Source organism: Tinamus guttatus, unplaced genomic scaffold, assembly GCF_059628265.1.
Source record: "Tinamus guttatus ecotype Peru unplaced genomic scaffold, ASM5962826v1 Tinamus_guttatus_pri_ptg000472l, whole genome shotgun sequence".
Taxonomy (NCBI): Eukaryota; Metazoa; Chordata; class Aves; order Tinamiformes; family Tinamidae; genus Tinamus; species Tinamus guttatus.
The window spans coordinates 1,039,628-1,051,574 of NW_028289006.1; positions in this window are offsets into that span (position 1 = coordinate 1,039,628).

The window sequence follows — 11,947 nt, forward strand, 5'->3', positions numbered from 1 at the left end:
TGAAAGGATATCTCTCTCCTGAACCTGTGCAGGTTTCCCTTGAACTCATGTAAATGCTCATCTCTTAGGATATCCTGGGATGAACTACGTCCATTTTAAATATGAACCTGGTTCATTTGGTTCCCCTCTATTTTTTGTTTTGGCAGGGACATGAGAACCACTGAGCTCTGCCACTGCGGATTTGGCTGAGGCTGTGCCTGGTCTCTGTGTCTCTGTGTAGATCGTCACTCTATCCTGATACGTGTGAGTGCAGCAAGTGCCTGGTACGACAGGGTCTTGCTCCAGGTTCCTCTGTGCTCCCGCAGCACTGCTAGAGCATAACGAAATTGCAGGCTTGTGGCATGAGATTCAGCTTGGGAGAACTTAAGCAAATATCTCTGTGGGGGAAAAAATCCCCAAGAGCCTTATAACATGAGGAAGGGAGAAAGCTGGAACTGCTCTGTGAAGTCTAGAGGAAAGAACAGACTAGCGAATTAGTGAGTGGCTTTGAACTCAAGTGTGTACAGGTCTCTGGGCGTGTGAGGAGCCAGGACATGGGAGGTGCGGAGGATTCCCAGGACCAGGAATGCAGGACGAGCAAAGAAGAGGAACAGAAAATCTTGGGGAAAGGAGAGAAGGGAAAGAAGGCAAGAGACTGATTCCCAACAGACCATTTGTCAAAAGTCAATGTGAAGTTTGCTAAGTGCATAAAGCAGAATAGGGGCTCAGCAACAACTCACAATGATGTGGAGGATGGGATAAGAGGAACATGTGTTATGGTGGTAATAGGAATAAAACTAGGGAAGGAAATAGTGGGAAAAAGAAGGAGAAAAAATGAATTCTCTTCTTTTAATATTTTTTTTCCTGAGCAAGGGGTTAAATGCAGGAGTGTGGCCACCCAGCTAGCTTTGAAAATACACTGATAGGCTGTGTTGCAAACACCTGAGGCAATTGCAAACGTAAGGAGAAATACAATCACTTGGCATCCAGTGGCAGCCCTTTGACTTCAGCTATATGGAGAACCCAGCAGTTTTGTGTTGGGCCTGAAACCATAAAATGGGGCTTAAGGTCTCCCCAGAGTGGATTTTTGGGGCTCCCTCCCTTGCCTTCTGCTTCTTAGCCCTCTTGACCCAAGTTAAACCTGTGCAGCATCTTCTAGCAAGTTTAAGGAGATTCCACTGCGGGGGCAGGAGTGAGCACCGCACTCAGGCGTTACACAACTCATCCTGGCCCCGTAAAGGGAAGGTTCACACAACGTGCAGCTTCTCTTCTCTTCTCTTCTCTTCTCTTCTCTTCTCTTCTCTTCTCTTCTCTTCTCTTCTCTTCTCTTCTCTTCTCTTCTCTTCTCTTCTCTTCTCTTCTCTTCTCTTCTCTTCTCTTCTCTCTTCTCTTCTCTTCTCTTCTCTTCTCTTCTCTTCTCTTCTCTTCTCTTCTCCTCTCCTCTCCTCTCCTCTCCTCTCCTCTCCTCTCCTCTCCTCTCCTCTCCTCTCCTCTCCTCTCCTCTCCTCTCCCTTCCCTTCCCTTCCCTTCCCTTCCCTTCCCTTCCTTCCCTTCCCTTCCCTCCTCTCCCCTCCTCTCCCCTCCTCTCCCCTCCTCTCCCCTCCTCTCCCCTCCTCTCCCCTCCTCTCCCCTCCTCTCCCCTCCTCTCCCCTCCTCTCCTCTCCTCTCCTCTCCTCTCCTCTCCTCTCCTCTCCTCTCCTCTCCTCTCCTCTCCTCTCCTCTCCTCTCCTCTCCTCTCCTCTCCTCTCCTCTCCTCTCCTCTCCTCTCTCCTCTCATTCTGCGCTGCTTCTCAAAGGCAAATAAAGAGTGAAAGTATTAAAAAAAAAAAAAAAAAAAAAAAAAGTGGTCTGAAAAATTAGCAACACCTGACCGGCCCTTCTGCCGTCTTCCACATCATCACAGGAGACATTTTCCTGTCGCACCTCTCTGTGGGTTCCTTAGCTCGGGGGGATGGATGCCTCTGTGAACCATGTTGCTTCTTGGCATCCTGCCTCCCTTCCTCGTGAGCTGGCACAGTCTGGGAGGGAGAATTTACCAGGGCCACAACACCAGCCTGCTAGTGATTGCCCTACGCTGCGCCTATGGGCTGCCGTGGTTCCCCCTGCTGCTCCACATTTCCCCTCCTCGCACCGCGGGAGCCCAAGGTGCCACTTAAAATGCAGGCTGGGGGCAGCGGGACCCGTCCCCCAGCACAGCTCCCGGGAGAGGAGGCTCCTCCAGCGCCCGCCATCCCCGTGGGCTGCAAGGAGCGCGGGCGGCTGCCTGGGATCTCCTGCTCCTCCGAGGGTTCCTGCCGGTGGATGTGCCTGTGGAGCTCAACCTTGGCAGGGGAAAGCCCTGCAAACATAAAGCCAGTGTAGCCTGGAGGTGTGGGAACCAGAGGGGCAATAAGAAGAGTCCTAAAATATGTGCATTTTTTCCTCCCCCCCCCTTTTTTTTTAAGCCACATTTTTATGCCATTTTGCAAGTTCCTGAGACCTGGCCCCTGCATCTGAGTGCCTGTTGGGGAGCTGGGGCTGGGCTCCAGCTAGGAGCCATGGTGCCCCTTGCCTGGGGGACGTTGCGGCCCCTCGGCCTGCCCTGCGTGGAAGCTGGTTTACCCCCGCATCGCCCATGGAGCAGCCGGAGTCCCGGGCCCGAGCACCGCTGGGTGCAGGCAGGTGGCTGCAGGGGCTTCCTGTGCGCCCCGTTCTGTGGCGCGCCCCGTTTCGCGGAGCGCCATCGTCGGCCGCAGCTCCTCTCCCGGGCGTCTCGCGCCGAGCCAATCGCCTCCTACCCTCGCCTCTTCCCCGGGGCAGCTGTACTGCTCGCTTACGTGTGAGCGCAGCGCGAGGACAGATCCGAGGAGACAGGAGGGAAACGAGCTCCCTTGAACGTGATGGAGGCGGCTGCCTCGTTCTGTCATCTGCGTGTCCCTCCCGCTGGCCCCAACCCCCTTGGTTTCCTGCTGTCTTTCTCTCCCTCCCTGGGTAAAAGATGTCACAGAGATTAGGCCCAAATCTGCCCTGGGTGCGTGTGGCGCCCGCCATGCTCAGCTCTGGAGGTCACCTTGCAGCCTAGCTCTGTCCCCTTCCAAACAGGGCGTCATGTGCAAACGCGACCAGAAATGGTGCTGAGCCAAGAGGGCTGTGAAGCTCAGCCCTGCCATCAGCTGCCAGCGAGCCCTTGGAAATGTTTCGGCCTGGCTAAGAGCTGGTGCCGCTGCCTGCGGATGGGCAGGCCAACATGGGGCTGCATGTGGCCCCCTTGGCACCGCTGCCACGTGTGGGGAGCCCCAAGGCTGTGGCTGCTGTGCTTGGGCCCGGCGCGCAGCACCTCTGCAGCAGGGCTGCGCCACGCCAGGCTCCTAACGAGAAGCTAATTGCGGCTGACACTGCCCGACTGGGGAAGATCTCTCTTGGGTCCCCGGGTCCGTGGCAGAACTTGGCTGTGATGAAGGCGAAGTGGAGGGAAAGTCAATACTACTGGTAAATGTGCTCTGAGACAGGCAGAGAGGGAGCGAGGGCTGCTGCATCTTTATTCCCTCTTGACCCATTTAAAGCAAGCATCGGTGACTGAGGGAGCTGGCAGGATGATAAAAATACCTCCCACATGTTCCCTGCGAGGCCAGGGACAGAAATACAGGTGCCATCACCTCCCCTGAGAGTGGTTGGGGTAACCCAGTACTTTGCAGTCACAAAGCCCAGCTCTCTCAGTGCCCTTTGCAGCAAACCCGGCAACACAGAAAGCTCCAGTCTGAGCTGCTTGCAAAGCAACATCCCACGAGCCACCACTCATGCACCCGTCCTTTGCTTCCTTGGGGCTGGAGGAATTAAGGCTGCCCCCAGACGCAGCAGATCTTCACTTTGCCAAAGCAAGCACAGCAGATGTTCTCTACGTTGAGCCGGTGTGGTCTGCCTTGCAGCCACTGCAGCTGTGGCTGCACAGGTCATCGGGCTGTGGGTGAACTTCCCTCCTGGCGCAACTGCACGTTGCTCACCCTGCTGGGGCTGCAGCTGCGCTTGGCCTGCGGCGGCCCTGCACAGGGAGGTGGATGCCAGGGCTTTGATGACCTGCAAAACCCAAGCCGCTCAGGGCAGTGCATTGCAATCCCATAGGAAAATTCACCTGAATTTCCCATGCCCACGTGCAGACGTGCTCTCTGCATGCTTCACCCAGAGGCTGCGTGCTCTGCCTTGTCCCCTCGGAGAGACCAGGCATGCAGGCAAAGGATGAGACTGGCATGTGGGTTGCATGCGGGCTGGGTTTGCCACGTGCGTGCAGCTGGCGGGTCTGCAAAGGCCAGGCATGAAGAAGCCAACCTCCCAGGAGCTGGGTGACAGCCTCCCTCCAGCCATCCCGGACACTCAGATGAGGAAGATTGCGGTGTCCAGAAACAGCCTCAGCCACCGGGCTCTGGTGAGTCGATTGTCAGCAAGGTGCTGAGACCAGGGGAGTCGGGGTGGCCGTGAGCAGTTGAATTTGCTCAGGAGGCATGAGCATGACTACTGTGCCTGAAACGAGCTGCTGTTGCAAGGACGAGCTTCCAGGAGTGCGTCAGAGCCGCGGAGGACACACGTCTGCCTGCTGCGAGGAGTGCCTGCAGGTACCTCCTGCAAAGGCTGCTGCTGCATTGCTCTGCCATGGCTCTGCAGAGTTAGGGCCAGGAACCAACAGGAGGCTGCCCCAGTGCCAGGCTGCTGAAGAGCCTCGGTATTTACCTGTCTGCTCAAATGAGACCTTGCAGATAACACGGTTATGAGCAAGACACGGTGCCTGCTGTTACTGGATGGGAGCCCGTTATCTCCTCTCCCGCCCCAGTTTCGCTGCGCCTGGCGCTGCACCACAGCAAGCAAGCGCCTGGCCAAGCGGCTCCGATTGCACACGGGGCCGTCACGGGCTGCTGCTCAGATAAGTTTGGGGCTGGCTGAAGGGGCTCTGGTGCTGCCTACCCAGCTGCTCAGCGCTAGCGCGGCCAGGGCCTGCGCTGAGGCATGACAGCCTTTCAGCTGGAGCGGGCTCGAGGCCCCGGCGCTTTGCAAGCGTGATGCTGGCAAGCAGCAAGTGCATCTGGCTGCTGGGGCTGGCCAGCGCCAGGCTTGCAAGGAGGGAACAGGGGCTTTGCGAGCTCCAGGGGTGAGGTGGTACCGGGAGAAGCTCGTGCCCAGCGCGGGGGAGCGCAGCGGCCGCATGCTGCCGGGTAGTTTATTTGCTGTTGCATCTTTGAGATCGTGCAGCAGGCTGATGCTTTATTAAAGCTTGGAAAACAACTTTCTCAGACAGTCACAATATTGAACAAGCCCGGTTCCTTAACAACCCCAAAGCTCTTAAAATAGCCGCGTGCTCTGCAGATCGCTGCAGATACCCCAACTGCTTTAACACAAATAACAGTTCAGAGGGGAGGCAAAGCTGTGAGCGACCGCGCTGTTCATGTGGGCACGCTGCCCGGGCTCGCGGGTGGCAGGATGGCGGGTCTCCTCCACATGGGCTGCGCGGGGGGATGCGGAGCAGCGTGAGGGGAAGCAGCAGCTGCGGGAGACAGGGAGACAGGCTGCCTGCTCCCGGCCCCGCTGCATCCCCCTTTGGCGTGCTTGGAGCCTCTGGGACCTGCTCCCTGCGGCAACCAAGGTCGTCACCTCATGTCACTTCACTCAGCATCCCGGCTGAGCCTCCGGCCTCTTGGGTCTTCCTCAGGAGTCCAGGGTGCCTGGGTACAAGATATAGGCGCATCAGGCACTAGGGTTAGAGCACAGGATTTGTTAATTTGCTCGCCCAAATCTGGGGGCTTGGGACAAGGAGGTGAGTCACAGGAAGGATATCATGGGCATGGGGTCTCTTTCCCCTTCACTCTTGGCTGACCAGAAAAGAGCTGGAAGACTCTCCTGCCTACAAACCTCATGGACCGAAAAATCTCCTTTTTTTCACTGGCTACTGAGAAGGAGGGGGTGGAATTTGGGCATGTATTAATAGGAAGCTGCATTTAGTCGCAGAGGTTTCAAAGAGCACATTTGGTGCCTCCTGCCTGCATATGGCTTGCTGAGCGGGCACCACCAGGAATCCAAACACTGCTGCTCCTGAAGGACTCGTTGCCTTAATATATTCACTCAGATGTATAACTGGGCTGTATGGGACAGTGCTTTAATTCTACAGAGGGTGTAATTCAGGCTCCTGGAGTGTCAGAGTTATTAGGAGAGCAGTATATGCTGAAATAGGCACTCCTGCTTACTAAATCTGTAATTCTAGCTTTGGCTATTTTTTTCGTCTTTCTAATAATAAGCGCAAATATAGTAAGGATGAATCACAGGCTGCAGACTTCAGGATTTTTCCTTTCTTCTCTGCAAATCTATCATGTGGGGAAGAGGGGTTGGCAGGAAAAAGGAGTTCGGATATGGAGGAGCTCCTACACCAAACAGAAGTTTATATTCATGGCGTTGCCTCGATCTCAGTCAGATCCCAGAAATCCTTCCCTCTCTGATTTCTTCCACAATAACACTGCAGCCCAGGGACCTTTATCTTTTCCCCCACAAGACACCCCTAGATCATTCCCCAGCCAGCTCTAGCAAGATCCAGCTTGTCCTAGTTTGCAGCACCCCTCACTTGAACCTCTGGTCTTTTTCTGCATCTCCATCCTGACTAATCCCAGTCAGAAAATCAGAGTATCCTCTCTGAGGCTGGTCACTGTGGTTTGCCTGCTGGGAATCCTGTGCTTGCAGGGACCTTTTGCAAATGTTAATTCTTTCCCTTTGCTTGAGAGCTCTTCATTTGATCTGCCAGAACAGATTTCACACGCTTCTCCTAAAATTATGCCCTTTGCTTTCCTGGCACTTGAGATTAACCAGAGCCTGGCATGCCAGCAGCATGCACGGGGAGCAGCTCTTGGGCTCCCTGCAGCTCCACGGGCCAGCAGAGCAAAGGGTCAAGCAGTGACCAAGCGAATGTTAACCGGCGGATGCTCCTTGCATGTAGGGAGGAGGAAGTTGGAGGGCTGAAAACGCAGCCGTGGGGAGCTGGGGGGGATACTGAGCACTGTGCAGACTCAGGCTCCGCCGCTTGGACCTCATATGTGCCCTCCGCCGACAGGAAAGGGGGGATCAGGGCACTGCTGGCAGCGAAGCAGGTTTCAGTACATCCTTTCTGCCGTGCAGCTAAGCACAGGTTCAAAGTGCATATCAATTTAGGCATGAACATTTTAGCTGTCATTTGCTCTGGATTTGGGCTGAAACCACAGAGTGAGCTAAAGATAATCTTCTCCTCTGAACACCTCCTAGACTGGCGTTTTCCCGGCTGCTTTTTCTTTACTACAACCTATCAACACCAGAGCGGGCATCCGACCCGCGGAGCCCTCCCTCGCCTCCCTGCGGCCTCGGGAGCAGCAGAGAGCACGATCTGCACTTGGGCAGCGCCGTGGCGGGGACACGGCAGCAGGGCGGCCTTTGCTGCTGCTCCGGTCACCATTGAAGCCCCTGGCACAAGGTACCCGTGATGCAGGCAAGCCAGCAGGAGAGAAACTCCACTGACACCCCCTGCACCCGCCGCATCCCCGCACGTTCCCTGAGACCTCCTGCATCCTCTGTCTCCCCAGCGTCCTCCTGAATCTCTCTGGACCCACATGCATCCCCCTAGTCCCTTGTGTCCTGCATCCCCTGCGCTCCCTGCATCTTGCACCCTGCGGCCTCCCCTACATCCCTGGAGTCTTCTGAATTCCTGGCCTCCCTTGCACCCCTGCCTCCCTTGTGCTCCCTGCGTCCCCCAAATCCTGCACCCCCAAATCCTCTGCATGCTCTGCACACCCAGTCCCCTACATCTCCAAAAGCCCCCAGCGCCCACCAGCTTGTAGGGTGACCCCTGTGTCCCCAAGGGCCCCGCCGTGCCCGCGGGCGCTGGGGGAAGAGGCAGCGCGGAGGGCCCAGACGTGAGTCCACGGGGACTGTCTGCCCGTCGCAGCCATCCCGGATGCCTCCGCCTCATCCGGAGCAGGAGCTCGTCCTCCACCTGGGCCGGGAGATGTGCCTGTGATTTATGCCACCCCAGATATGTGTGTGCGTGTATTACAGGAAACTTATAATTATCCTCCAACCACGCTAGACTGTAAATGCGGACATTCGGAATTTACAGTTCACTGACAAGAGCCCCCAAAATATTCATATTAGGAAATACAATGGAAGGATCCAAATTCACTCCTGCCGCTGGCCCTCCCCAGCTGATGCCAGGCAGTAAGCAGCTACTCATGAATACCCTGTCTCTGGTTAGAGCTGATTAAATACATTTTTAAATGACTCATTGGGGATTTTTTTTAAATAACTCACGGTGTCACTACAGGGCACAAAGTTTGCATCGCTGAGTTTGTTTCGCTGTTTCTTTGAGGCAATAAATAATTGAGGAACTGAATAGCAAACAAGGAGCCCAAAGAGAACATTACCAGGGAAGACATTTAGCAACTTAATGCCCAAATAGCATTTATATATTTATTTTTGATAGAACTTCGAGGGGCAGGGAGAGCTTGGCTGGGAAGCTGGAGCCGCTCCATCACCTCCTGGGAACTGTGCAGAGCCGCACAGCTCTCTGCCAGCCCACCTGTCCCATGTCTGCACTGCCCCCTGCTCTGCCAGGGCGGCCCCCGGGATGACCCTGTGTTGCCACTGCTGTCACTCCGGGCCATCCTGCCCCTCGCCTCCCACAGCAGGAGATGCATCTCAGCTTGGATAATGAAAATAAATACCCACATTTACCGCTGCTACATTTCTTCAAGCACCTGCTTTAAAATCAATGTGATTTCCTCCCCCCAAAATTAATAGACTTGTAAATTCTCACAAATCCTTTTGGTGGGTGAAGAAGGTGTTCATTTACATATAGCCACCACCATAAACTCCTATTTAAATCGCTAAACTCGGCTCAGTCTCAGCCACAACTTTTGGTTGCAGGTGCTTTCTTCCTGCAGTTTAGTCTCTGCATCTTTTCTGTGCTTGGTGCTGTCCTTACCAGCACTCGGTAAATCAGGCAGCAGCATCTGCTTAAGAGGACCCAGTCATATTACAACATAGTAAGGAAGGAAATGAGAATGACATCTGCATTATCGAAACCTTGATAGGGCGACAGGCCCGGTGGAATCTCCTCAAAAATCCCATGGGATCTTCCCTGACCACAGATGGTCCCTGGTTTGGAGCTTCATGTGCCCTCCTTGCACGCTGTCCCCACTGCTGCAGGTCTGGGAATGAAGAAAAATCACTGCGAGCGCTATGAGCAATGTGGGGATTTTCCACGGGGGTCTCCTAGGCCCACATGCCGGACTCCCTCCTGCGTCGTCCCGCCTCCTTTAGCATCCTGCTGCTCTCAGAAAGAAGAGCACGAAATCAATCCGGCTGCTCCCGTTCCCCTTTGCTAGGCTGGGCGGTGATGCCGGCTGCCTCCTCATCACTGCAAACCTGGTCCCGCACTCACCCATCGATCGGGGCTCAGAATAGCTCCTGCCAGGAGAGAGCAGCCGGCGAGCTGCAGCGGACGACACCGGAGCTGCCAGGAGCGGGACATGCTCCTGCTACCGCCTGAAGGGCACGGCTGCCGCTTCCCTGGCCTCAGCGCTGCCCATGCCACCGCAGCGGGGCTCAGCCTGGCTCCCAGGACAGGGCTCATCTCGAACATTCCGGGAGTGTCTGGAGTCTATCCCAGCTCCCGGGATTTTCTTCCAACCGATGTCTTCTCCCACCCCAGACCCGCTCTGGTGAGCCAGTGTACAAGTGATCCAGGACTTAGTCCACCATCCTAGACAGACCTTACCATGCAGGACAGACTCCACCATCCCAGACCAAGCCCACCACCCAGAACAGACCCCATCATCTGGGGCAGGGCCCTTCTTGGGGCCGCCAGCAGAGCTGGGGCCATGTCTGCATTGGGCACGGCCAGGCACTGTGCCTCACTCCCCACGATGTGGCATCCTGAACAGAGACTGCTTGTTGCTGCAGCTACAGCCCTGCTTCCGTGGCCAGTGCCGCATCAGCCGGCCCTGGCAGCCCGGCACGCTGCCTCCCAGAGCTGCCAGCACCAGCTACCCTGCGTGGTCTAACTCTGAACGTGCCACTCATCAGCTGCTCAGTCAGTCCCGCCTGCCCTTAATGAGAAGGGAAAGGGGGACTGGCTCATCACCAACCGCAGCAGGCAGAGGGAAATGACTGCACCGCTCCCGGGCGATCCTGCAAGGTGCCCCCGGCAGGGAAGGGTCAGTCCCTTGCCGACACGGCGTGTTGACATGAGCCCAGACATAGTCCCTGCACAATCTGTCTGTCACCTCCGATCACTTCAGGAGTCAGGATGCATTTGTGTCACTCTGTGAGGCTTCCTGCTCCTGCTCTTCCCAGGCACGAGCCCTGCTTGGCCCCAGCACCTGCCTGGGGGTCTTTGGTGGAGAGGCAGGGAAGTGGTAGCCAGGCAGGACTGGGAATGAGGAGAGCATACAAAATGACCCAACTAGCTGCCCGAGAAGGAACTCTAGGCCTCAAAACCCACGGGAACATGTTGATTTGTCTTATACTTGTCCTGGGCCAACATCAATCTTATCTTGGAACATCCCCAAGCCAGGAACAGCTTTGAGCTCACGGCACTGCAGCAAGCCACCACCCTGGATTGACAGACAGGGAGCAGAGGCAGGGAGACACTAAGTGATTTGCCCAGGGAAATGTGCGTCACAGCAGGCCACTGAGCCCAAAGGGCAGACCCGAGTCCTGAGATCACATCCTGCCTCTCTGTGACAGTTGCATAGCCAAGGGCTGGCTTCCCCCACCCAGGGTCCCCTACTCAGCCCTTAGGCAGGTCGTGTCCAGCCCCAGGGACACAGTGCCAGGCTGGTGACCTGATCCCCACCGGACTGCAGTCCTGGTGCACCCTAAGTCCTTCTCACCCAAGCTCTTGGTGCAGCTAGAGGTGAGGGGAGAAGGACAGGCGGAACCCACAGATAACTCTTGGGTGCTTGCACTAAGCACCTTAAGCTGCTCTTGGCTTTCAGCACTTAAACATCACTAGCTGTAGCAGCTACAACCTTGCTGCCAGCAGCGCTGAAGCCCTTGGAGACCAGCAGGGCTGTAAAGGACATGCATTTTTGGACATGAACTTTCCCCGGAGCAGAGTCTCTGTGCAAGAGTTCCTGGCTTGGTTATAGCACTTAGTGTAGCCTGGTTTTGTCCGAGTTTGTTCAGGAGCCGGGAAGGACAGGACGGTGCTGTGGAGGCTCTTGGAGAGGCTGAGGTTGGCTGCTTCCCCATGTCCAACTCCTTTTCAAGCATTGGCCTTCACACCTGCATGTGGCAGGAGCAAGCGGTGCTGATACAAGGGACCATCTGCCTGCGGTCCCTGGGGTGCCAGCTCACCAGTGGCCAGCAGAGCCCAGGCCGTGGTCCCCCACACCTGGGGACCTGGTAATGACCCAGCCCGACCCTGAGAGCTGCAGGGGGTGGGAAGAATCCCCGTGCCAGAGGGGCAGACATGGATGAGACAAGCGCGCAGCTCCCCTCCCTGCCTAGCTACCTCGGCAGCCCTGGCCATGCAGGTGGGGGCTTGAGGAAGAAGCAGGTGAAAAGGTTTGAAGGGATTTAGGTGCAGGTGGGACGGGTCTGGAGAGACTCTGAGATAGGTGTCACAGTCAGTACCTGTCCCTGGTCATGTGGCTTTTCCTGAGCCCCATTTCAGGCCATCTTGGCCGGTAGGAGCACTGTACTCCAGCCACGACCTTTCTCCCTGTTGTCTGGTGCTTCTCCCTTGTTGGGGCAGGACAGCAGGGATCATGTCCCCCCAGCTGCCTGCCCTCACTGTGTGTGCCAACGCCTGCGCCTCCCCACCTCTCTGAAGCACCGCTGCCTCCCCGATCGCCGGGTCTGCACTTTACTAACCCCAAATTTGTGGTTTTCTTTTTCTGTTTACCCTCCAAACCTCATCACCTCATCCCTTGCTCCCACACGGCTGTGACGCAGTTCAGCGATCACCCCGGGGAAGCCATGGGAC